General features: G+C 34.1%; 1 long non-coding RNA gene across 1 annotated transcript; it reads right to left on the bottom strand.

Annotated features, from left to right (window-relative positions):
- Positions 1-3449: 3449 nt before the first annotated feature.
- On the bottom strand, positions 3450-15197 carry LOC116668283. The gene is made up of 2 exons (XR_004325399.1): positions 14143-15197; positions 3450-12135 (listed from the first exon to the last, which is right to left on the bottom strand). It is a non-coding gene; the product is annotated as an uncharacterized LOC116668283 (long non-coding RNA).
- Positions 15198-26462: the final 11265 nt, after the last annotated feature.

Genomic DNA, 26462 nt, shown 5'->3' with positions numbered 1-26462 from the left:
GAACTCTTCTTACATGGAGAGCTATCACGGCATAGCAGTTGAGAGAATAGATTTTGGAGCCATATTTCCTGGGTTTTACTTTTTAGTAGTTATGTGACCTTGAGCAATTTTACCTTACCACTCTGTGCTCTGGTTTCCATAACCCTAAAAATGAGGCTAATAATAGTACCTTGATAGTGATAATGTTACTTTATCTAAGGGGCTTAAAACAGTGCCTGGCACATGGAAAATACCCAATGTTAGGTTATATATTTATTTGTTATTATTTATTTCTCACATTAGAGTGAAAGAAGGGGCAATTTGTCAGTTTATTTACACAATCTTCCTAGATCCTAGAAAAAATGCCTGGCCTATACATGAATAGAAAGACCAGAGTTAAAAAATATACATACAGATGTAAGAAGACATCAACAAATAATTATAATTAAATAAGATAATGCCCAGAAGAAATATTCAAACAGGGGAATTGGGAGAAGAGAGGATTAAAAAGAAAATCTATCTGTACTGTTTTGAATTAAATTGTTCTTTTAGTTTCCCTCTTGTTAGCTCATTTCTGCATCCATCCTTCATTTAATATTTTACATAGGTAAGGCTAACTTGCCTTGGCTTATCAACAGGGCAAATCATGTGACATCCAAGATGCTCCATTTGAAAGCATGCCATGTAATGCAATTAAGAGAGGACCATGTCAGTAAATAGGAACCTGGATTCATTTCTTGACTATACCACCACAAGGGATTGATACTGCTTTGTGTCTCTCATCTTAGTTTTCTCATGAATGGAACTGGATTAAGTAGTTACTATTAACCTTCTAGCTTTCTAATTTGTTGCATTTTTGTGGTATACTCTGACTTTCTCCTGAATGTTTTCTACCTTTGTCCTCTTTCTGTCCTCAATTGGCACCAGTAGAAGGCATCCAAGTAATTTTAATATCATGGTAAACAGAGCATAATTGCAAAGATAAACATAAGGCACAAAATTATATGCTATACATGTGTACTCACTGATAGTTGAATGTTATGCTATTTGGATTAGCATGGGTAATAATTTCTTATCTTGCCCAACCAAATATAGTAATATGAATTGATGTTAATTGATAGGATAAAGCACATGAAAATGAAGCAGTAAAAGTAAGTGAAATAGAGAAAAGAAGGGTACCAGATAAAATTACAAGTGGACAAAACAAGGGCAAGCAGACTCTATAGCCATCATAATTTATATATTTCCTATGGCTTCAAATTCTTTCTGGTTTCACAAATTAACCAAAACTGCTTCCTAGTGGAATAAGAGAATGGAGAAAATCAACAAATATGTGTAATCCTGAATCTGATTTCCAAGTGGGCATCTGATTCAGTGAGGATGTGTTGTCTTCAAGTTGCAGAAAATCTGAATAATTTTGGCTTCTACTGTAGGCACTTGTATGCTTTCCTTTAATAGAAATTCTAGAAAAAGAGAATATCAAAAAGGGTGCTCCAGTGATGGAATGATGGAATCCTTTTCAAGCATTCTGCTGAGTATTCGGGCTACTCCTCCATTCATCAGATGGTGCTGGGGTTTCAGTATCACATCCTCAGTTAACAACATCTGAAAGCAGCAAGGAAGAAGTGTGTGGAGGAGATCTTTCTTACTACTCTCCCTTTTCATCAGGAAGAAATAATGTTCCCTGAAACACCAAGTATTTTCTCTTATGTTCTCTTTGAAGACAATCCCTGGCAAACTAAGCCAATTGGGCTGAATATTGGTCATTTCCTGAGTTTAAGGTGTCATCTGAAAACACTGCTTATCTATCCTTATTACAATTCATTTGTGTTTTTTAGCAGACAAGTAAGAGTGAAAGGCAAGCTGTTGGGATCAAACAGTTTTTGTTTGTTCATCGTTGTTCTTGCTTTTCACACGTCCTTTAATAGGTAATAGTTCTAAACAAGGTCTATATTATTTTTGGCCTTGTATAAGGTTGTGCCATTTCTTTACCTTTTATTTTAATATGATTTGCCCCTCAGGCTGAATATCCCCACCGCCTTCCCAGGAGCAGGAGGTGAAAAGATGGAGTCCTTCTTTGGAGTTTTGCTGTAGGTTTTTGTATAAGTAAAGCTGATAAACACACATGGGAACATTTCTGGACCTACTATGTGGTGGTGCACTTAATGCTTTTTAGATTTTTAAGTATCATAACTGCTGACTTCCATTGATCTTCACAAAATGAAAAATAGAAATAAGTATGTGAACAAATCACTCATAAACTCTTTAGCCACAGTTGAATCAGTCATTTCCTTGTGATGGCATTTTGGGAAAAGAGGGTTACCAATAAAGCAAAGTCCCTACTGGGAGAGTTTCAACCACCAAAACAACAAAACAAGTGTTAGATATGACACTGTCTTCTTAAGAAGGAGCCCTTAACATTGGCCAGTATATGATTTTTGTGTGTTAGTGTGTGAGTGTATGTGTGTCTGCATGTGTGTGTATGGACTAAATTATTAAATATCAGGGCTGCTGTTAATTCTTAGAATTATTTGTATTATTAGGAATAAAGAAGTATTCCATAAGGGCAAAGCATTTGCCATAATTTTTTGTGTCCTTTATTATAGTATTTTAATAATTTGTCAGAAAACTATATACCTATATATTTTTATTAATTATATAATTTATTGTAACTTCATAAACAGTAACTATATAATTTATTACAATAATATTTATAATAACTTATTAGAACATTTTAAGGTGCTCAAATGTTTTATTATTTTGATATATAACAGAAATATGTGAGAAATTATCATTTAATATATTAAAAAATCAAATAAGGATAAAAATTAAAATAAATTCTTAAATGCTAAGTAGTACACAAATTTCATGTTGTCATGGTAACCCTAAATATCAGAGATCAACTGGAGTATCAGACAGAATGGAAGACAGCATTTTTTAATACATTTGTTTTAGAATTTTTGCCTCATGTAGTGATATTTTATGCATTTAACTACAATTTCATTCATGTATTATCATCTAATGAGTAGTATAAATGACTGTCAATGAACCAGATATGTTACTGTAGAAAATATATTTTTAAAAGACATGAAATCAAAGTGAATATTGTACAAGTACCATAAATGCAGACTTCCTTCTCATCACACATTAATTAAAATATTATTATTAAAATTCTCTCAGTACAATGATTTTCAAACAGAATAACATATATTCAGCTCTTAAAATCATCTTTATATGAGTGTCCTGTTTTCCTGTGGAGTTTCAAGTTAAGTGACCATTTCTTCCTCTTTTGCTGTTGTCAATCAGGCGCATATTCAAAACATAGAGCTTACACAGTCATTGTCAAATGAAGAGCCAATCCGAAGGAAAACAAACAAAGAAAAATAATTATCATGGACATCCTTTGAAAGCAGAATCTAAATAGCCAAAACTAATGCCAAGTAAATGCAGGGGTTTCTTTTTATTAATATTTTTTTTTTCTGTCTCATTACTGCTGTGTTTCCTCTGATAGCAAAATTCTTTTTAAAACTGCTATATAATTTTAGTTTTATTGAAAAGTCTCCAATTGATTCTAAATACATGAGAATTTAAATCAACCTATCTGAGACAGGCCTTTGGACATTTCTGCCTCTTGAGGTCTTGAGGGTTTTTACGAGTGACAAGATGACAAATGCTAAGGTCACTGTCCTGGATGAGCATATCAGTGATTTGATATATGACATTCTGTTTTGAACCACTTGTTTGGGATATTGAGATTGAATGCTATTGCATCTATGTGATTGAAATTTTATTAAACTTTATTCTCCACCCCCCATATTCACAATCAAATAACAGGGGAAATATTAAATCAGTGGTTATAGATTATTTCATTATGTTTCATTGATGGATTTCAGAAAAACACATAATCCTGATACTTATCACAATTAAGTCTCGATAAATGCTCTATCCTTGGTCACACTTTGGGGAAAAAATATCAAAGTATTGTGAGAGAAGTCCTTAGTGTTTATGAATACTAGCTTTACAATTGGTAGCCTCCACACCAGTGTTTGTGTTTTAGTGCCAGTCTAGCAGTTGTACATTCTTAAATAATGTCCTAGGATTTAAATTTCCTAATGTCCAAAATTACTAATTTTTTGGCTTCAATCACCAAATATGTACTGATGCATCTCTCATCTTTATTTCCAGATTAAAGAATCTTTGCATTCATCTTAATTTAATGTTGTTAAAATAAATAGCAAGGTGAGTTTTTAGATTTACCAAATTCTCTGTAACTCACAGGTTACTATTTTAGTGGGTCATTTTAGGATAAAGAATAAGAGACTTTGTTCCATTCTAAAGAATGTGTTATTAACCCTTTAAAATAATAGAAAAATTTCAGTCTTTTCTCTTTAGAGCTTGAACTGAATGTAGGCATTAAGAAATAAAGAAATTGTGGTAACAATAGAAGTTACATATAGAAAAGTAAAGAAAATGATCACTTTTAATTCCTAATTTTAATGACTTTGATAATGATAATAACATAAAACTATAGTATAAAAGTCTAGATGTTCTAATAATTTAATGTATTTTATCCTTTAAAGCCTCCCTGATAATTCCATGAGCTAGGTTTCATTATTAATCCAATTTTACAATCAAGAAAACAGATATTAAGAATTTAAGTTACTTGTCCAAGATCACACTACTTAGAAATGACAAACTTAGTATTAGAGCCAAAGGAGACCCGGCTTTTTACACTAGGTTGATACTTCTTTCTCATAAATTTCAGTCTTCTTTGGTGTCCAAACATCACAAATTTCTCCCTGCTTCTTCTTAGTCTATACATTGCTTTTATCCTGCTACCTTTTGAATATATATGAACCAGAGTTTAGTTCTAAGATTTTATATTCTCACCTTGTACCTAGTTAACTTGTTAATGTAACTAGAGTAATTTACTTCACAAGGCAGCAATCTTTTGGAGATTAAGACATTTTTACTCCATATTATTCAGTGGCTGCTGGAGGCATCTTGCCAATGATATTAAATCTTAAATGCGATTGAGCTCTGCAGTCATCACATAAGGTAATACAGGCAGACTTCCAAGTTTTCATGCTGTTGGGTGTAAGCCTCCTGGGAACCATGAGATAGCTCTGCCCTGTTTGCCATCAAGTAGAATCTCATACAAATCAAACCCTTCTTGCATTTCATCCAAGAAAATTTGCAAAGACTTGTATACAAAAATTCTTCCCTTTAATGCATCAAGCTTGTAAATATCTTGGGAACATGTTTGATGGCAAGCTGTTTTCCAAGGCAGGGCAAACTTCTTCAATGAGGAAAATTCATTTTTCAAAAAAAAGCATAAAGCAATAAAAAAGATCAACTTATATCACCTTTAACAAATGGAACTAGGGGACTTAAAGTTTTTCCTGAATGTTTTTCCTTTGATGAATGTGGTTAAATTGTATGTCACATATCTAAGGACAAAATGATGAGTTTTCATTCTTTGATTTACAAAGGCCTCTCATCTACTTCTGCTCTCCAACACACACTCCACTTTCCCCTTCATAGGACAGTAGGGAAGAGAGTTCTGGATTTAGAAATAAGAGATCATGGAGTAATAGTCCTATTTAAAAAAAGATCAACAATCGCTTAGGCTCCTACATATGGATATGTGTAATGCAGTCTTTCTTATACACATAATGTGTTTTAAAAATAAGATACCACGTGCATAGTTCACACATAAAAAAGGAAGTCCTCTATATAAGTTTACAAATATATATAATGGATATTTTGTATGTTTGCTTGTGGGTGTGTGGATGTGAAACTAAGTAAATGTATTCATATATACACATATATATTCAGTGCTGTTCCAGAAGGTAGATTATTACCTACATTTTTCAGACATACTGGAGGTACAAATACACTAATAAACATTTTTCAAAGACATTAATCCATGCATAAAGTCTATCAGTTTAGCTATCCGCTTACTTTCACCATTTATATTATAGTGGGCCTCATGATGTTAGATATGAATGCAATATGGTCCATTATGTCAGGCCCCAGGTGTAGGGGCCTTATTTCCATTGCTAAATACTCCCAGTGAGCTGGTAACCTTTTCAGAAAATTGCATTGTCATAATACTTGTCAACCACAAGCAAATATTAAGAACTTACTTCTTCATTGTGCATTGCTAATTGCAGGATAATTAGTTGAAGGGTTTTGTGACTTACAGAAGCAAAGTCCGTGATCTCTCTGGTATCATAGACACAGTTATATAACAGCCTTAGGAAATAGAGATAGGAAATGTTAATTAAAAATGAATATTTGGATAAGTACTAGAACAATATAAAACAGACATCCAGGAAGCTTTTCATATAGAAACACCAGAGAAGAATGCCATAGAGGTTTGAAAGATTTGGAAAAAATTTGTAAAGTGAGCTGGAAATTAGACATATATTTTTAAAGGAGGAAGGGATATTGATTTGGAATTGGATCAAACATCTACCTTCTTTATGTGATTTAAAGGACTTTTCAAACATTTCTTCTTCAATGATTTGATGAACTTAACAACCACAAAACAAGTTTTCAGTAATTCCTGTTAATCCACTGAAGAACTTCATTCTAACTCAACTATCCACATATATATGAGTTTTATGTTGTTATTAGCTTGTACTAGCAACCATCACCCATAGCTGAATAAATAATTGTACAACTATTTTGATGTCACAATTTACAATATTCTCACTCTTACATTTGAACCTCAATATAATGTGAGTTAAGGAGGACATGGTATATATTTTTTCAATTTTGCAGATGAGAAAAATGAGCATGGCATCTTGAATCAGATATACTTGATTTCAAATTCTGGCTTTATAACTTACCATCAATTTGCATTCCCATGCATTCTTCAGTATTTTTTAAATAAAATTGTTTTGAACAGTTAAATTAAATAGGGGAGGTAAAGCTGTTAGTACAGTCTAACAGATTAAGAAATGGTAGTTATTTTGTTTTAAATTTAAAGCGAACATTTTCTCACTCTGTCAAGTTGAATGCTAAATCTCAATCATTGAGGTATTTTAGAATTTTTGTATACTAGACAGTGTATTCATAAATATTCATGCAATTTAACTTTTAAACCCTGAGCTGTATGTTTTGGCACATATTCTATTCCCTATGTAATGACAAAGACATGCGAGTCCCAGTCATTAAGTGGAGTTAGGTGAGGCAGAAAGGAGAAATGACACTGATAAATAATTCCAGGCCATTTCTGTGAACCACAGATGTTTACATCAAGCTGATTAATATTTTCATAATTCACAATAGATTAATTTATTGTGGGTTGCCACCTCCAGCTCTTTTATAAATCAAATTATTAAAATTGTATTTAATAAATCATTTTCATTTTCTAAAAATATGTAAAAAATTTAGCTGTCATATTAACATATATTGTGAGTCCACAAAGGAAGATTTTTTGAACTCTAACTCCCATAATACAGAAAGAGATTTCATATATTGAAATACAGACAGCCTTTGAAAACATTTGTACATCATTATTAGATAATAAGTTTAAGGCAGGTGTCATCTTTTCATCTTTATCAATCTGATCAAGTTTGTCCAAATATTGGTCAAAAGAAGAATCTGAGTCTATAATCTTATTCCTGTCTCCTGCCCTGACAAAGGTTTAGTTTAGTTTCTTTAGAGACCTCTGTTGGAGGTACATATTTCTTGTTAACAACCTTCTTTCATCTCTCTATATATTTTCTTCTCTCACATTTTATGATTATAGTTTTCATATTATCTTTAAAATTATGAGCAGATTATTCAGAATGATTTTGTAATCAAGTAAGTTAATTATTCATACTTGACCCTAACTAGAAGCAAATCTATAAACTAAAAATGCTATTAAATAATTGATTTCCTGTCTTGTTTTAAGCGACCTGTTCAAACTGTGATTGTTAATTTTGCTGGAAATTTCAATTTAATCTCCTCTAAGATAGCATGAAGTTATTTTACTAGTTTCTTCTCTCCCCATCATAAGTTTTTAAAACAATTTTCTAAATGTATTATTGATGAACTTTACCTACCTATCTATCCATCTATCCCTTCCCTTCCTCAGGATTTAACTCATTTCTCATCTCCACCCTTCTGCTTATCTGTTGTGGACTGAATTGTGTCTTTCTAAAATTCATATGATGTCATATGATGTCCTAACCCCCAATGTGATTGTGGCCATACATAGGACACTTATGAGGTAATTAGTTAAATTAAGTCATTAGGGTAGGACCCTAATCCCACAGGACTTCTGTCTTTATCAAAAGAGGAAAAGATACCGGTTCTCTCTCCATGTACATACAAAAAAGGGGACATATGAAGACACAGAGAGCAGATCATCATCTACAAGGCAGAAAGAGAGGTCTCCCAGAGACCAACCTGTTGGCAACTATATATCAGACTGCCAGCCTCCAGAATGGTATGGAAATAAGTGTGCCTGTTGTTTAATCCACCCAGTCTGTGGTATCTTGTTATAGCAGCCTGAGCAGTCTCAACCTAAGCAACCAATTTCTACCACCCTTTCAGATTTCTGTGTAAATATCACCTTTTCCAAAGCCCTTTCTATCACATCCATTTTCATCAACACCACATTACTAGACTTGCTGCATTTTTATATGTTCTAGCTAATACTGTTTTGGATTTCTGTCACCTGTGACTGATTTAGAAGCTTCTTCAGTTTAGAGACTGTTTCCCACCAATTAAACATCCTTAAGACCTATCACAGTGAGTGGTGAATGTTAGGCTACAAGAAATATTTGTTGAAGTGCATTTTTGGAGACATATCAGTACCTGGAAGGCTAGCTATCATAAAGTTGTCAAACAATTGCACATGTTCAATTTAACTTGAATTGAAATTCTAAAGACCTTTTTTATGTGATAAAATCATGGGGTTCTTCCCTCCAGTGAAGTAAAATAGCTACCAATGAGAGTATTAATTATATTATGCTATATCAACTCAATATACATTTAAGTGGCCTCTAAAAATAATGATTATGAACTCTGTGTAGCATTGTGGAAACATTATAATAAAATGTATGTGAATTGCATGTAACATAATAGAAACATTATAATAAAATGGAAAAGACAGGAGGTGAAATTGCTCATGAACTATGATTCCAAGTGTTAACAGATTGAAACATGAGAATATTTAGAGAATAATAGTTATAACATGGTGTCAATATGAATATTTTCTCCATTTTCCAAATTTCTGTGTTGTTTTCTATTTTCACCATTAAAATATTAAATTTACTTAAAAACGCAAGGAAACATGTGAGTAGCATAGATAATACGTATTAGAAGAATATGTGTTAAAAAGGTGAAATAGCATGGCAGCTGGACTCGTGGGCATGGGCAAACTGGATGGGGTTAAATCTCATATTTAATGCTTACTAGCTTGATGATCTTGAAGAAGTGATTTGCATGCTCTGAGACTTCATCTCCTTGTCCTTTGAATGAGAAATGATATTAACATAATGCCCACCAAAGAACTAAGACTGCTGGAGTATCAGGAGTGCTCTTAAATGCCAGCTAATAATTTCCAATACAGTGTAAACTCTGTGAGGCTAGGGACCTGTGAATTCACTACTATAGATTAGTGCCTGGCATTTGGTAATTTTATAATACAACTTTACTTATAGATAAATGAATAAAAGGGTGAATGTAATGAAGCTAATAGAAAAGACTTCATAGAAAGTCTAGGAATTTTGAAGAAAAGAAGAGCAGGACTTTATATACATATACGTGCATATCTATCTATAATTTCATTATATGCCTGATGTCTAAGCAGATAACTAAATAAACAAACACTTTTTGCTTCCTGAAGAGAATTAATCCAATTTTCCTTTAAGTTGTTTCCTGAGTAAGATAGTTTTTTTCATAAACTGCTTTAACCCATACCTTGTGATAATTTACTGTGTCTCTGTTCAGAATGATTTCCTTGTGATAGGTTAACTCAGGTTCTAGTAGAATCAGCCATGGTAAATATGTAAAATAAAATTACTGTAAGAAAGATGAATAACATTGGTAAGATCATTTAATATTTTTGGAAGAGAAAAAAAGCAGAAACTGCCTAAAACTTAGAATGCCCCTAGGAACAAGCTGCATTCCCTGCTTTCAAAATCCTTCTTGCTACTTCTGCTCAGTGATGGCACTGAAATTCACTGATGCCTCTGCACACAGTTTTCTTTTTTCAACCTCAGGTCATATCACATTTACAGTTTACTGTCTTAAAAACACATCTGGAATGCACCCAGTGTATTGATTATCTCTCATATTTAAATTGAAAAATATAATGGACTTGGAAGGGAATAAACCAAGTGGTGGCAGCTTTCTCTATCACTTTTTCTGTGTGTAGCACAGCAGATATATCTAAACATTTTCAGGATAAAAGGAGATTCAAGTGAGCCACTCAGTGATGTCATAATAAACTTCCTCCCCACGCACACATAGGAGTGTAACACTGACTTACATGTGTTCCAGGAGATAAACCACTCACCCATTCTTTAGGAAATAATTATGAATGGAGTAAGTCAAAGTGTGTCTCCCTGTCCCCTCTCCAGCCCTTATTAATATATTCATACATCTATTGATTCAAAAGGTTAGTCATTCAAATATATATACTATGTATTCATCACACATTTTCTCTATACTAAAGGGCTGTGGAATTTTTGCATTCCAAGAACTTACATTCTAACTGGGAGAGAGACACTGTAAATGAAAAAAAATAAGTAAAGTAATTTCAGAATGCAAAAAATAAAAATGTAAAGAAGAAATAAGGGGGCAGAGGTATAGAGTGAGGATGTTTTCATGGCTATTTTAGAGCTAGTGTTCTGAATGTCTTCTCTTAGGGAGTTACATTTCAAGCTGGGGTGTGACAAATGGACACTCAGCCACAACAGGATATTGGGAGAAGAGAATGTCAGGCTTAATTTCCAAGGAGGATAGTGGCTTGAGGTTTCCAAAGAATTGAAGAAGAAAGGGAAGGAAGGAAGAGGGAGAGAGAGAGAGAAAGAGAGAAAAAGATGAGAAAATGTTAGTGGGATTGAAGAAAACCATGACAAGTTTTATGGGGTGGATGTGAAGGAATAATATGGGCTCAATTTGGCCATGAAAAAGTCTTAGGTATTCTTCTAATTTCAATTGATCTTCAGTGGAGCATTTTCTCTAAGGCAGTGATATTATCTATTAGATAATTTCTTAAAAAATTTACACACACACACACACACACACACACACACTACTCCAACATCTTTTGTCTTATGAAAAAGTTGTCTAGACACAGAGATAGGACACCATGTACTGAAAGATGTCCAAAGGAATCAATGTGAGAACTGAATTGTGAAAGCTTTGAGTTCCAGTCCAGATGAACAAGAGGAAAAAAGCACTTTTTAAGTATTTAAGTATTGGTGAATCAACTTTACACTAACATTTTTTAAACCCTTGATTTTGTCAAAAAACATAAATATCAGCAAGATGCAACTGAAATTTTTTGACATCCCTGAAGTTTTAAACAGTCTAGACGTGTTTGCTTAAAGGTTGAGCAAAGGTTGAGAGGTTGACTTCTCAAGTATCTGCATATATTTTATTTACTACAAATATAAAAATTTCTTGTATAACAGAAACAGAATAGAAAGTGGTTCCTCAAAAATATGTTGGTGTATATTTGTAAAATATCTACCATTTATTGGACTATTACACTGTTCTGCACATATTTTAATTTTTCAAGAATTCAGATTTGAGGAGGAGGGTAGAGTTCAGTGGTAGAGTGCATGCCTAGCATGCACGAGGTCCTACGTTCAATCCCGGACCTCCATTATACAAACAAACAAACAGACCAAATTACCTTGGCCCCCACTCACCTCAAAAAAAGATTGTGTTAAAAAAAAATTCAAAATTTACATTGACACTAACAGGGAACTATTATCATGTTCAATTTCCTGTTGAAGAAAATGAGTTTCAGGGAGGCTTCCCCAGCTCATTTCAGATGGCAAATGTCGGGGTAGGACTAGATCTGAGCTCAGGTCCACCGAATTATTCTGCTGTCCCACACAGTTTAAACCATGGCTTCTTTCAAAGCATGCTTGAGTATTCAGCAGTAGAATGTGGGTTTCTTTTACTGTGTGGCTTACTCTGAAAACAGTAAAAGCACATAAAATTATGAAAAAGAGGAAAGAAAACATATACATTGCTTTTTTGTAATTTTTTTAAACTACTCTATATCATTCTCCTCCTCATCCTCTTTTCTATTGTCCTTTCTTACTTAATGGCTTCAAACTTTCTTATGTCCCTTCTTCATGTCCTTTTTCGTACTGTGCTTTGTTTCTTTGTGGCATAAGCCTTTATTCTTAGATCTACAGTCTTATAGTACATTTGTGAATATATCTTATCTTTTTAAGAGAAAAATATGTAATATATATATGATCATAGAATAGCAAACTTTATAGGACTCCTAAATCTATAATTTTATACAAATATTTTTGTCATTTTTAAGCTTATAAGCAAAATCTCCATGTGAATAGTATGTTTGCAAATACACAGACACCAAATATAAAATGATATAATTTGGAATTTTTATATATTAAAAGCTATGGAAATAAGCCAGAAGCAAAGTGCTTATAATTGTTGTCATGGCAGAGAGAAAGTTATGTAGTTTACATAGCCTCAGAGCATCTGTTATCTGAATATGAACCAAAAACACTCTTTAAAAGATCCTGGGCACATTAATGGAATCATGATTTCCCCTAAAAGTAAATAAACCTATAGATTAATATTACAGGAAACTGTGTAAGAGGATATAGTAAAATATTTATTCAATGTTATTTAAAAAAAATACTACTTCTGTTCTACCACGTGAGGACATCCAAGTATCAAGAATTTGAGTGGAAAGAACAAAGGAAGAAAAAGAAATAAGTAGAAAAAAGGCTTGCAGTCAATTTTCCTAGAAGCAGTACCTTTTTCCTGGGCTTGGCACTTTATAAAATACAATTGTCTATGCCTGCTCTTCAAATAGAATCATTTATAAACATTGTGCAAATCTATATTATAAATTTCATAGCTCCTGCCAAAATTAAGGATATTTTCTTACTTTGAAAAACACCTCATTTAATTGTTTTAACTGCAAAATTAATGAAATTCAGAACATCTAAGAAAAATTACAAAACAAATGACTAACATATTTTATAGCACCTCCTATTCAAGAGATGGAATCTGCATCTCAGTTCTGTGAATCTGGGCTTGTCTATGACTTGCTTTGACCCAGAGAACCTGACAGAAGTAATGGTTATCTTTTTAAGTTGTTAAGTTTCCAGGTGTTTCTTTCATTCAACACAAAATAACTGATACAACACTGACCAACAGGAATTGGACAAAATTATTTCAATAAATTTTCCCTGACAAATTAAATATCAAGTGATATCTAGATATTAAGTTCACTATTCATGCCCCCTGCCAGAATGTGGCTTTCTTCACCTGTCTAGAAATTCTAGAGACCCTGAGCTGTGGTTGCTTCTTTCTTAGAAAGGATGGATGAGAGTGGACTAGCCTGCTTATTGGCCTTGTCCTCTGTCAGCCACATCTGAAGGTAGCTGCTCATCTAAAGGTGGGATTCTGCACTGTTCCTATTTATTATTTTCTCCAGAGCAGAAACTGTGGACCTATGGTTACATGTGATCACAATCCATGGAAGGACACATCACCATGGTCTTTTAAATAGATATAAAATGTCAACAGGCCTGGCTTATTAACACATACAGGTCCTTAATAAAGGCTTAGGTAAAGATTGATCTTTGAGCTTCAAAAATGAAACAAAGAGCTATTGGAGGTCATCAATGAGAGGATGTGACTTCAGCTGACTCATGAGCTGGACCCACCAATCAGAGGCTCCTCAACCCCTCCCCTGCCCTTGCCATGTACCTTCTGACCACCTTTCCCACAGCTGGAGCTGTTTTCAAGGACACAGCCTTGAGAGAGCAATGTATGATGCAGACCATCTGGAAAGTACATGTGACTGAATCCAGTAAAGGCCTCCAAATAAACTTTTAAGATTCTGGTGGGCAGGTTCAGAAGTCTATTTGTCTCACAGCCACCCAAGACAAACCTCATATGTAACTTCCCATGCTTATTAAACCTGCCACCTACCAGTCTGGAGTGGTTTGCCTCTTTCTTCAGTCTCTCTTTGCACTCCATGTATGGGGTCAGTTTTTGAACCAACAAGAGCAGCTTCATTTCTCTAATGTGGCTATTAGCAGAAACCATAGATTGAATAAAGCACATCTGGTTACTACCTCCATCTACCTTAGAGGGTGGAGGAAGAGGGTAAAGGATAAAGGGCTCCTGACTTGAGTCCATGATGTTTGTAGAGAGGAGATTGCTCACTGCTTGGTAGTGAGTTCTTGAGTGCAGTATCTCAGCTTTACTACTTCAGACAAAGGCAGTGATTTTCGTAGGGAATGGGTGACAGCTGCGGCACTGATTCCACCAGGTATCCAAGGAAGAGAGGCTGAAGGATTATGCTTTTAAGTGGCCAGGTGGGTTGCTCAGAGTTTTTTATTTATTTATTTATTTTTTTAAGCAGTAGGTCTCCACCTGGAGTAATTCTTCCCTGGGACATTTGGTAAGATCTGCAAAGATTTTTGATTGTCATACTAGGAGTGCAATGCTATTGCGATCTCATCTAAGATGCTGCTAAATGTCATAAAATGTACAAGTCAGCATCCCTCCTCACTCCCCCCTACCACAGACACACACACAAGCACAATCCCGTCCAAAATGGCAATAATGCCAAAGTCCAGAAACCCTGGTCTGGAGGAGATAGGCCTTCCTTCCCAGATCAGGAGCACACAGGTAGTTTTTGCTCTCAGTCTTTCAAATTGTGTAATTAAATCCCAATGACACTTCTATAATTGAAACAGAATGGTTGTGCTTAAATTTAAACTACTCTATTATAACGAAATAATGTTATCCTATTTAAAATTTACAGGGAACAGATTTCAAATGATTTAGGGAAGAATCTGTTATTCAAAGGGAAACAATAGGCCCAGGTCCCCAGTGTGGGATTCCATGAAACAATTTACATAATACATTTACCATTTACTAAATGGTATTAAACCCTTACTTATTATACAATTTTAGTTTTATAAAGAAGCTTTCATGTACCTTGTTATTAACAATAGCCCCAAATCACTGCTTAAAAAACTCATCTGTTACCGAAGTTGTAAATGAATCATTTCCTTGTGATGTCAGGGATCTTGGGGCCCATAAAAGGAATTTTTTTAGTGTCTATCAGAGTACACTACAAAACAGATATCATTAAGCATATGAAAAGCAATATAATGCCCTTGCTTTTTGAGAAGACTTAGAAGAAAACACTTATTTAATGAGATCCTCACACTGAACATTATACAAAGATATGTGCAGCTTAATTAGGATTAAATTTAAGCCTTGTTTAAGTTGTAATTTAAATTATGCTTTTATGTTAACTTTTTTAAAAATCTATTTATGTGTATTTCTGAAATTTATTTGGATGGATATTTAGTTATATCATATTTACTCCTCTCATTCTTTCTAAAATAGAATCTAAAATAGATTGAGGGTTGTTTATCATCTGAAAGTTAACACTCAAACTATAGATGATTTTTAGCTCCTTACGCCGTTCATTTTTCCCTCCATTGTGAACTGGCCAAATGCTGTAGTTATTTAGAAGTCTTTTCCATTGTCTCCTGGAGAGAGTGAAAAGAAACAGAAATGGGATAGGAGAAATTAGCCTAACGCATTGACTTTAGAAGAAATAAATGTGAAAGCTGTTATTGTACAGTTTTGCAGTTGGATAACTATTGTATAAAGTGACAGAAAACCAATTTTTATAGAAGTTTTATACCATTAAATGTATACTTAATTTTTTTTGAAATTCTTGTTTTTCCCTTTGTTACTTACAGATCAAAATTTATAATGAGTGCTTTTTGTTATTTTTTCTTCTCCATGAAAGTCATTTTGATAATTAGTCAGTTTATTACTGTGTTCCTTGATTTTAAGTTATTTCTGCTTCTTCATTACCTTGATTACATTATCTTATACAGTGACCCAAAAAACTGCTGTTACCCCTTTTATTTACTGATTGATAAGGCAGTGAATATAGTTAGCAGAAATTTTGTAAAAACTGAAGTGTGTCATGCATGTGGAAGAATTTAATTTTATTTTTCTTGAATCTATATCCTGACATTGATGTTGTCATTCAAAACTGCTTTAAGCATTGCTTTCTAAATTCTTACATTTATTCAACAAATATTGAATACATATAACACATCAGAATGTCCTTAGACAAAGGGATATAATGATTAAAACAAAATATGCCTGCCTCCACGAAACTTGCATTATAGCATCCTCTATCCTTCTGATTATGGTGTTTCTCTTGATTCTTTCTCAATCTATGCATTCATCTTTTTAACAAATATTTATGGTGTTCTTATGTGCTTGGCTTTGTTCTACATGTTTGGTACATAATGGTGAGATGATTACTATCTTCGTGGTTTTTAAATTAGAATGGGGAAATGAATATTATATAATAAAGGCAGACATGAATACAAAATAATGACATTTTAAGTACTAAGAAAGAGACAAGTGCTTTGTAAGAAAACAATCTGGGTAGCAGATTCTTGTATAGAATATGCAGCCCAATATTGTCCTTAAAGAAGTAAATCAACCTGAGAGCTGAGTGAAGAGAAGGAAATAGCCATGCCCAAGAATTCAAATTCATGTTTTTCTGATAGAATATCATCACATTTAAGTACTGAGATGGGTAAAAGTCACAGTCTTCAGTACACCAGAGTCCAGTGCAACTGAAATTCAGTGAATAAAAGGAGAGAAAGATATTAGAAGATGCTGGGTGGTGGCCCTGATGCTGAAGATCAAGAAGGTGTTTTTTGGAAATATAATTATCAGGAATTGGTGATTTTTTGTATGTGAGGACTAAGGAATACAGAAGTATCAAGGATGGCCCCTAAAATCTGAGCTTAAGCAGCAAAATAGGGGACATAGTTTATGGAAGGAGTGAGATGAGTTTGCAAAATGTGTTAGAGACACCCTTTCTGGCACTAAAGCAGAGATGTCAGGTGGAAAGCTGAGTATAGGTCAAACTTCAGAGGAGGTGATCAGATTGAAGTTAGAGGTATAATGAGAGATATCTTGGGCTGCAATTATAAGTCATAAAAACAGGTTCCCCAAAGAGTGTCTAGAGAAGATACTTCCAGTATAGATTCAATAGTAAGGTTTGAGTAGAGGAATAAAATCTGGGAGCATGCACTAGGAAATGGAGATACAGAAAAAATAGAACAAAGCTTTGACTTCTAGGGATTAAGGTCAAGCTGAAGAGATATACAAGTATCTGAATAGTTATATGATAAAGGTATGTACTAGCTACTAATGGAGCACAATGGAGGAAACATTTAATTCTACTGAGGGTAGTTCAGAGGAGTTACAGAAGGATAATATGGAGCAATTCTGAAAAATCTTCAAAATAAATAACAAGCTAATAGGACACAGGGAAGAACATTCTGAGCAAAGGATTTGAGATTAAAAAATTCAAAGCATTTGAACAATTGTAAATAGTTCAGCTTAATTACACGGTTATAGCTTGTTTCACAATTCAAGATTTAGGTTAACCTTCACTGATGTACCTTTCCACCTGCATTTTACATTCCTGTAGTAATTAACAAATCATATTGCTTTTGCCCTCTCATTGTCTGCATTAATATTTTCTCTCCTGGCTTGTCTTTAATCTGCACACTAAAAAGAGGAGCATAATTCCTTTTTATAAGCAAATGCTCATGCAGTTCTATGCAAAGAGCAGATGGTCTACAAATGTATCATTTTCTAAACAACTGTATTCTTGTCCCTTTGTCCTTGGTGGAGATGGAGGTAAAACTTTTAATTAGTGTGAAAACCAAAATAACTGTATCCAAAATATTACAACATATCATTCTATCCTATCTGTGATGCCCTGATGTAAGTAAAACAATTCAGTGATCTGAAATTAACCTGTAATTAAAGTGTTGAGAATCAATCAGTACAATTTAAGTTTCATTAAATTCAAACACACTCAAAATTGAATCAATTTATTAAGCTTACTTATTTCCCAGTCCCCAACAGACACAATAATACCAACATGTAACAAGTTCAGACATAAACAGCTTCACTATTCCACTTACAGAAGTGAGACTTACTCCAAGGTCCACATAAAAGCTACTAGAGCTGATTGAAGAATTCAGCAAGGTAGCAGGTTACAAAATTAACGTTCAAAAATCAGTTGCATTTCTTTACACTAACGATAAATCAACAGAAGAAGAAAGTAAAGAAACAATCCCCTTTAAAATAGCACCCAAAGTAATAAAATATCTGGGAATAAATCTAACCAAGGAGGTGAAAGAATTATACACAGAAAACTATAAACCATTGATGAAGGAAATTAAAGAAGACTTTAAAAAATGGAAAGATATTCCATGCTCTTGGATTGGAAGAATCAATATTGTTAAAATGGTCACACTGCCCAAGGCAATCTACAGATTTAATACAGTCCCTATCCAATAACCCAGGACATATTTCACAGAACTAGAAAAAATCATAATAAAATTCATATGGAACCATCAAAGACCTAGAATTGCCAAAGCATTACTGAAGAGAAAGAAAGAGGCTGGAGGAATAACTCTCCCAGACTTCAGACAATACTATAGAGCTACAGTCATCAAGACAGCATGGTATTGGTACCAAAACAGACATATAGACCAATGGAACAGAATAGAGAGCCCAGAAATGAACCCACAAACTTTTGGTCAACTCATCTTTGACAAAGGAGGCAAGAATATACATTGGAATAAAGACAGTCTCTTCAGCAAATGGTGTTGGGAAAACTGGACAGCAGCATGTAAAACAATGAAGCTAGAACACTCCCTTACACCATATACAAAAATCAACTCAAAATGGATTAAAGACTTAAACATAAGACAAGATACAATAAACCTCCTAGAGGAAAACATAGGCAAAACATTATCTGACATACATTTAAAAAATTTTCTCCTAGAAGAAATAAAAGCAAGAATAAACAAATGGGACCTAATGAAACTTACAAGCTTCTGCACAGCAAAGGAAACCAGAAATAAAACAAGAAGAAAATCTACGGAATGGGAGAAAATTTTTGCAAGTGAAACCGACAAAGGCTTGATCTCCAGAATATATAAGCAGCTCATACAACTCAATAAGAAAAAACTAAACAACCCAATCCAAAAATGGGCAGAAGACCTAAACAAGCAATTCTCCAAGGAAGACATATAAATGATCAAAAAGCACATGAAAAAATGCTCAATATCACTAATTATCAGAGAAATGCAAATCAAAACTACAATGAGGTATCACCTCACACCAGTCAGAATGGCCGTCATTCAAAAATCCACAAATGACAAATGCTGGAGAGGCTGTGGAGAAAGGGGAACCCTCCTACACTGCTGGTGGGAATGCAGTTTGGTGCAGCCACTATGGAAAACAGTGTGGAGATTCCTCAAAAGACTAGGAATAGACTTACCATATGACCCAGGAATCCCACTCCTGGGCTTGTATCCAGAAGGAAATCTACTTCAGGATGACACCTGCACCCCAATGTTCATAGCAGCACTATTTACAATAGCCAAAACATGGAAACAGCCTAAATGTCCATCAACAGGTGACTGGATAAAGAAGAGGTGGTATATTTATACAATGGAATACTACTCAGCCATAAAAACTGACAACATAATGCCATTTGCAGCAACATGGATGCTCCTGGAGAATGTCATTCTAAGTGAAGTAAGCCAGAAAGAGAAAGAAAATACCGTATGAGATCGCTCATATGTGGAATCTAAAAAACAAAAACAAAAACAAACAAACAAACAAAAACAAAGTGTAAATAAAGGACAGAAATAGACTCACAGACAGAGAATACAGACTTGTGGTTACCAGGGGGGTGGAGGGTGGGAAGGGATAGACTGGGATTTCAAAATTGTAGAATAGATTACACTGTATAGCACAGGGAAATATACACAAAATGTTATGATAACTCACAGAGAAAAAAATGTGACAATGAGTGTGTATATGTCCATGAATAACTGAAAAATTGTGCTGAACACTGGAATTTGACACAACATTGTAAAATGATTATAAATCAATAAAAAATGTTTAAAAAAAAAAAAAAGCAAGACAAGACACTCTAAATTGGAGATCTGCTTGCTGTTGGTGAGAATGCCTTGAAGTATTGTTCTTGATCTATATGCAAAAGTATAGGGACACACACTTGTCAAAAGAGAATACAAAGTTCAATCTAACCAATCCATCTTGTGCAGATTTTCCCTTCATTCAGTGCAAGTTTAAAATGTATAAATTATTTTGATCAGAATTCAGCAATAAAATCTTAACTCAAAAACAAAAACAACAGAAGTGTCTTGTTCACACAATGCCTGTGTGTCTTTGAAAAAAGAAAACTACCTGGAAGCAGTCCTTTCTGTAGCTCTCTGCCAATTTTGATTAACAGATTCCCTCATCTTGACTTGGAGCAACTCTCTTAGAATCATAAATTGTGAAAATGAATTGCACATTAAAGGTTCTGGCACCCGAGGACCTTGAGTTTTCCAAATAATGTTTTTCAAGACATTTAACTAAATGCAACTATTGTGTAAGGAGAAGGTAGTTGTCAATATGAACACTTCAATAGAGTAGAAGTAGTCATGTTGAATTTTTTGCATTCAATTATTCATTCTATGTTATGTGATAACACATAATCTATCAATTATTTGTTAACTATCACAATTAAATTTGTCAGATTCTTTTGGTAAAACCACTACCAAAAATAGCAATGACTAAACATGCTTTTATAAGGATCAAGCAACCAATGCAGTTTAACACATGATCCATTAGAACCTCACTTTTCAAAGCCTGGAGTTCTTTGACAGGTGGAAAAAATGTACATACTGTATACATTACAGAAGAGATCTTACAAAATTCTATCAATAAATATCCACAAAACTATTGCATGTCACTGCTAAAATTCAATTTCACTATTCTGTTGAAAAAATTCCATTGGTTACATATCTCATTTAAGTGTTGGAAAGAATACTCAGTGACTTCTAAGAAATGATGGACAATCTGAATTAAATAGCTAATTAACTTAAAATCAAAACTATAATAAGTTACATATTTGATAAAAGTAATCTATATGTGTGCTTATCACACTAATATAATGTAGAATAAGATGGCTATAATTGTGGATGACTAGATCTACAGAGGTAGTAAAATGGTCCTGCTAGCTAGTAAATCTGATTATTAAAATCAGGACATGAATAAGAAGAAAGTAGGGAAGAGAGGGAGAGAGGAAGAAGAGAGGGAGTGAAAGAGAAAAAGGAGGGAATGAAGGAAGGATTTGTAGTCAAACTGTTGCATGTCAGGCCCTAAAATAAATTATTTCCTTAATTCTCCAACACTGGTTCTATTATCCCCAGAATTTAGTTTAGCTTTCTTTTTTTTTTCCCAAGGTGAAAACATCAAGGTTTAGAAAGATTAAATAAACTTTCTATGAACACATAAATAATGAAGGAAGAAACAGGATTTTAAACTATTGACTTTTTATTACATCTGGACAACACAATTTACTTAAACATAGATCGATTAAACAAATATTTACTACTATTTATTTTTATCATTTACCTACTTTCCTGTAACTATGATAATCACCAGCAAAAACTCAGGATGTAATGTCTCTTTATTCACCATTGTAACAGGAGAAATAGAAAAAACATTTTCTATACAAAACATTTGATTTTAAGATATTTTTTACTCAGCATGCTGAAGATAAATTCAATTAATGGTAGTTAAAATTAATCAGCAAGAAATTGAATGGGACTAAGGGCCTAATTGTTCCTTAAAACATTTATTTCACAGTCTGTTCTAGATGTCATTTTTTATGACATCTTGTTGGGACATCTCTTAATAATAAAAATAGTTACTTTTTTGAGATATACTTTTGAAAGGATTGTGATAATATAATACAAATAGAACTAATACTGTTTTACTAAACTTGTATAAATGCAAATTCCGAAACACAAGCATAAGGTCAGCTTTGTTTCTCAGTACAAAATTAAACTATACTAAATTAAACTATGCTAAAGGGAAGTGCTTGGCTAAGGGAGTTTGGCCATCTCAAGTAAATGACCATCATTTATGCAGTTTGCTCATTTCCCTGCAATGCTTTTGCATGTTAAATAAAAATTGATATGAGTGAAAGGATATGAAATCTCTACCAACAAAGTAGAAAGAAAAAATTAACACTACTAACTTAAAATATACTTCAGCTACCTGTCATGAGCAAATTTTATAAAAGCCTTTAATGGAAAGAAGTGCAGTACTTGGCAATATCAGTACTTGCTTCTATAGATGATTCAGCTTATTTGAGTCTTAAAAAGGACTCAGATATATTCGTATCTTCATATCTGAATGCTATGTGGTTTTCCTGTGGGATAAGGTGAATTATTTCCATTTAATAACTTTAGAAACAAAAGATAGGATATTTCCATATTAAATTTTAGCTTTTGGTATTTAAAATAGCACCTTTGGCCATAGCTTGACCTCATATTTTGTTTCTCTTTATTTTATATTAATCTTGAGTCATCATTTGCAAAATTTTGTGCATGGTACTTCTTGTGAATAATTAAAGTGAATCAAACCAAGGAATTGTATTTGACTTCTTTAGGGCATGAAAACTGGGAGAAAAAAGTTAAGAAATTCTACTAATTTACCAGGGATTGCTCTGCAAGTCTGACTGCAGGAGACTTTCAACTGCTTACCCATGTAAGGGTTTATCAGTAAACTGACAATTTCAACTGTCTGTATTTACAAGTTCCTGCTGTTCAACATCAATAAACTCACTGACATGAATTCATGCAATTCAGCCACACAGCCAAGCACTGACTGCAACTGCAAGGAATGCCTTTGAAATATTGAGATCAAAGATTGAATACTTGCACTTTTAAGTGTAGATCCACTTCACATTCTTATGACTCTTTAGGGAAGCACAGCAGTGGACAGTCATATAACTGCTATGCACTTACAGTAGGTGTTATTTGTTAAGAAAATGTATGGCAAGTTAGAAGACCAGCAAAGGGATTGCCAAGATGACAGAGTAGAAGGACACATAGCTCACCCTGTCCCATGAACACACCAAAAATTATATATAAATACAGAACAATTCACACAGAATAACTCCTGAAATTTGACATAATTTCTCTTACTTTGGAAATACAAGGAAAGCCCCCAAAAAACAGGTAGAGGAAAAAAAAGAAAGAAAAAGGAAATTGGTGCATGATATGCTCACACAGAGAGAGGGCAGCATAGAAAGAAAAGTGCCCTCACCCTGGGAATCTCCCTCTCCAGCAAGGAGATCCACAGGGGACAGAACAGAAGCTTCAGAGGTTTAGAGGAGGCAGCAGCAGCAGCTTAGCAGAAAGAATTGAGAGAAACCAGCAGTGAGAGTCACTGTGAACCCTAGCCTAAGATGCAAGCCAATGGGGACAGGCTGGGCTGGGCTGCTGGAACTCAGGCTTCCACGGATGAGCCTGGGGAGAGGGACTGGGGTTGACTGCACACAGGCAGCCTCAGGAGACTTGAGTGTGATGTGGGCTGCAGCTAGAAGAGAGTGCAAATCATGTCTGGGTCCCTCCATAGAAAGCACCATTGCATGTGGGATGAGAGGTGCATTGCAACCTTCATAGCTGCCATCTCCACTAGTGCAGAGGATGTTGCTCTGCACCAATGTTGATGAGCATTCTTGTGAGAAGAGAGGTGGGGTTCAGTCACAGCCATCTTCTCAGTTTGCTCTGGAGGGGTACAACTGCTGGTGCTTGTCTTCTGGGCAGAGGAGGGGCTGAAACATGAGCCCTTACTCAGGGGCCCTGCAACATCACAGGCAAGACTGATGTCATTCTAGGTCCCTGGCAGAGGTGGTGGATTTGCTCTCCTGGTGCCTTTGTGGACCTGTGCCTCTAAGACAAATGAGTGGAGACTTGGTGCACATTGGGGATGGGTTTGGCATCAACAGTAGGTCTGTGTGCCCTGCTTTTGATTTGTGGGTACCCTGTTTTTTAAATTATGTTAGCCCATTAGTATATCTATTTGCTTTAGAATGGTAGTCATATAGGCTCTAACACATCCTACAAAGAATGCAAAGAAAATTTACATTTGGTTTCACTGGGGAATTCTACCAAACATACAGAGAAGAACTCATATTGATCTTCTCAAACTCTTCCAAAAGACTGAAGAGGAGGGAATGCTACCAAACTCATTCTACGAAGTCACCATCACCCCAATATCAAAACCAGGCAAATATACTACCAAAAAAGAAAATTATAGGCCAATATCATTGATGAACATAGATGCAAAAATCCCTCACAAAATATTAGCAAACAGACTCCAACAACACATAAAAAAGATCATACACAATGATCAAGTTGGATTCATCCCAGGGATGGTTCAATATACACAAATCAAACAATGTGATACACCATCATCAACAAAAGAAAGGACAAAAATCACATGATCATCTCAATAGATGCAGAAAAAGCATTTGTTAAAATTCAAAACTCATTTATGATAAAAATTCTTACCTAAGTGGGCATAGAAGGAACATATCTCAGCATAATGAAAGCTATTTATAACAAACCCACAGCCAGGATAATACTCAACAGTGAAAAGGTGAAAACCTTCCCTCTAAAATCTGGAACAAGACAAAGATGCCCATTCTCATCACTTCTATTCAACAGAGTAGTGGAAGTCCTGGCCACAGCAATCAGACAAGAAAAAGAAATAAAAGGAATCTAAATTCAAAGAGAAGAAGTAAAATTGTCACTAAATGTGGATTACATGATACTATATATAGAAAATCCTTGAAGGCTCCACACAAAAAATAATAAAGCTGATAAAAAAATTTGGCAAGGTAGCAGGATACAAGATTAACATAGACAAGTCAGTTGCATTTCTTCCCACTAACAATGAAATTTCAGAAAAGGAAAATAAAGAAACAATCTCTTTTAAATCTCATGCAATTAAAAAAAAATTCTTAGGAATAAATCTGACCAAGGAGGAGAAAGATTTGTATCAGGAGAAGTACAAAACATTAATTAAGGAAATTAAAGATAACTCAAAGAAATAGAAAGATATCCCATGCTCTTGGATTGGAGGAATTAATATTGTTAAAATGGCCACACTACCAAAAGCAATCATTAAAATGTCCATGAATGATAAACGGAAGAGAGAGTGTGGAGAAAAGGGAGCCCTCACTACACTGCTGGTGAGAATGTAGTTTGGTACAGCTATTATGGAAAACAATATGGAGATTCCTTAACAAAAACTAAAAATAAACTTACAATATGATCCAGCAATCCCCCTCCTGGGCATATATCTGGAGATAACTCTAATTCAAAAAGATACATGCACCCCAATATTCATAGCAGCACTATATACAATAGCCAAGATATGGAAGCAGCCTAAGTGTCCATTGACAGATGGCTGGATAAAGAAACTGTGGAATATTTATACAATGGAATGCTACTCAGCCATAAAAAGAATAAAAGAATGTCATTTGCAGCAATATGGATTGGACCTGGAGGTTATCATTCTAAGTGAAGTAAGCCAGAAAGAAAAAGAAAATTATATATGATATCACTCATATGTGGAATCTAAAACAAATTAAAAATAAAGACACAAATGAACTTCTTTACAAAGCAGAAATAGACTCACAGACATAGAAAAAAACTTATGGTTACTAGGGTGAAAGGAGGTGGGAATGAATAAATTAGGAGTTTGTAGATATATGTACTATTATATATATAATATATAAGCAACAAGTTTCTTCTGTATAGCACAGGGAAGTATGTTCAGTATTTTGTAGTAACCTATAATGAAGAATAATATGAAAACAAATATATGTATGAATACATATATGACAGAAACATTATGCTGTGCACCAGAAATTGACACAACTTTGTAAACTTACTTTACTTCAAAGAAAGAAAGAAAGAAAGAAAGAAAGAAAGAAAAAAGAAAGAAAGAAACTAAAAATTTAAAAAAGAAAAAGATGGCCAACAAAAATAATAAACAAAAAGAGGAAAATTGGATTGGATTGTTTCAAAGTACCCCTTTATCTTATTATTTATAATTTAGTCAGTCCTCTATTCAACCATATATCAGTTGGTTATTGCCCCTGACATTCACTGACCTACTTTCTGTCTCTATCGTCCTACTTATTCTAAACATTTCATATAAATTGTATCCAATATGTGGCTTTTTGTGTATGACTCCTTTCACTTAGCATAATCAGAACTACATTCTTTTTATGGCCAAATAATATTGTATTCTATGGATGTACCATATTTTATTTACACAATTACTTGTTG

Source organism: Camelus ferus, chromosome 2 (genome assembly GCF_009834535.1).
Source record: "Camelus ferus isolate YT-003-E chromosome 2, BCGSAC_Cfer_1.0, whole genome shotgun sequence".
In the NCBI taxonomy this organism is placed as follows: Eukaryota; Metazoa; Chordata; class Mammalia; order Artiodactyla; family Camelidae; genus Camelus; species Camelus ferus.
Note: the sequence above shows the minus strand (reverse complement) of the source record. Positions and strands in the feature narration are given on the sequence as shown.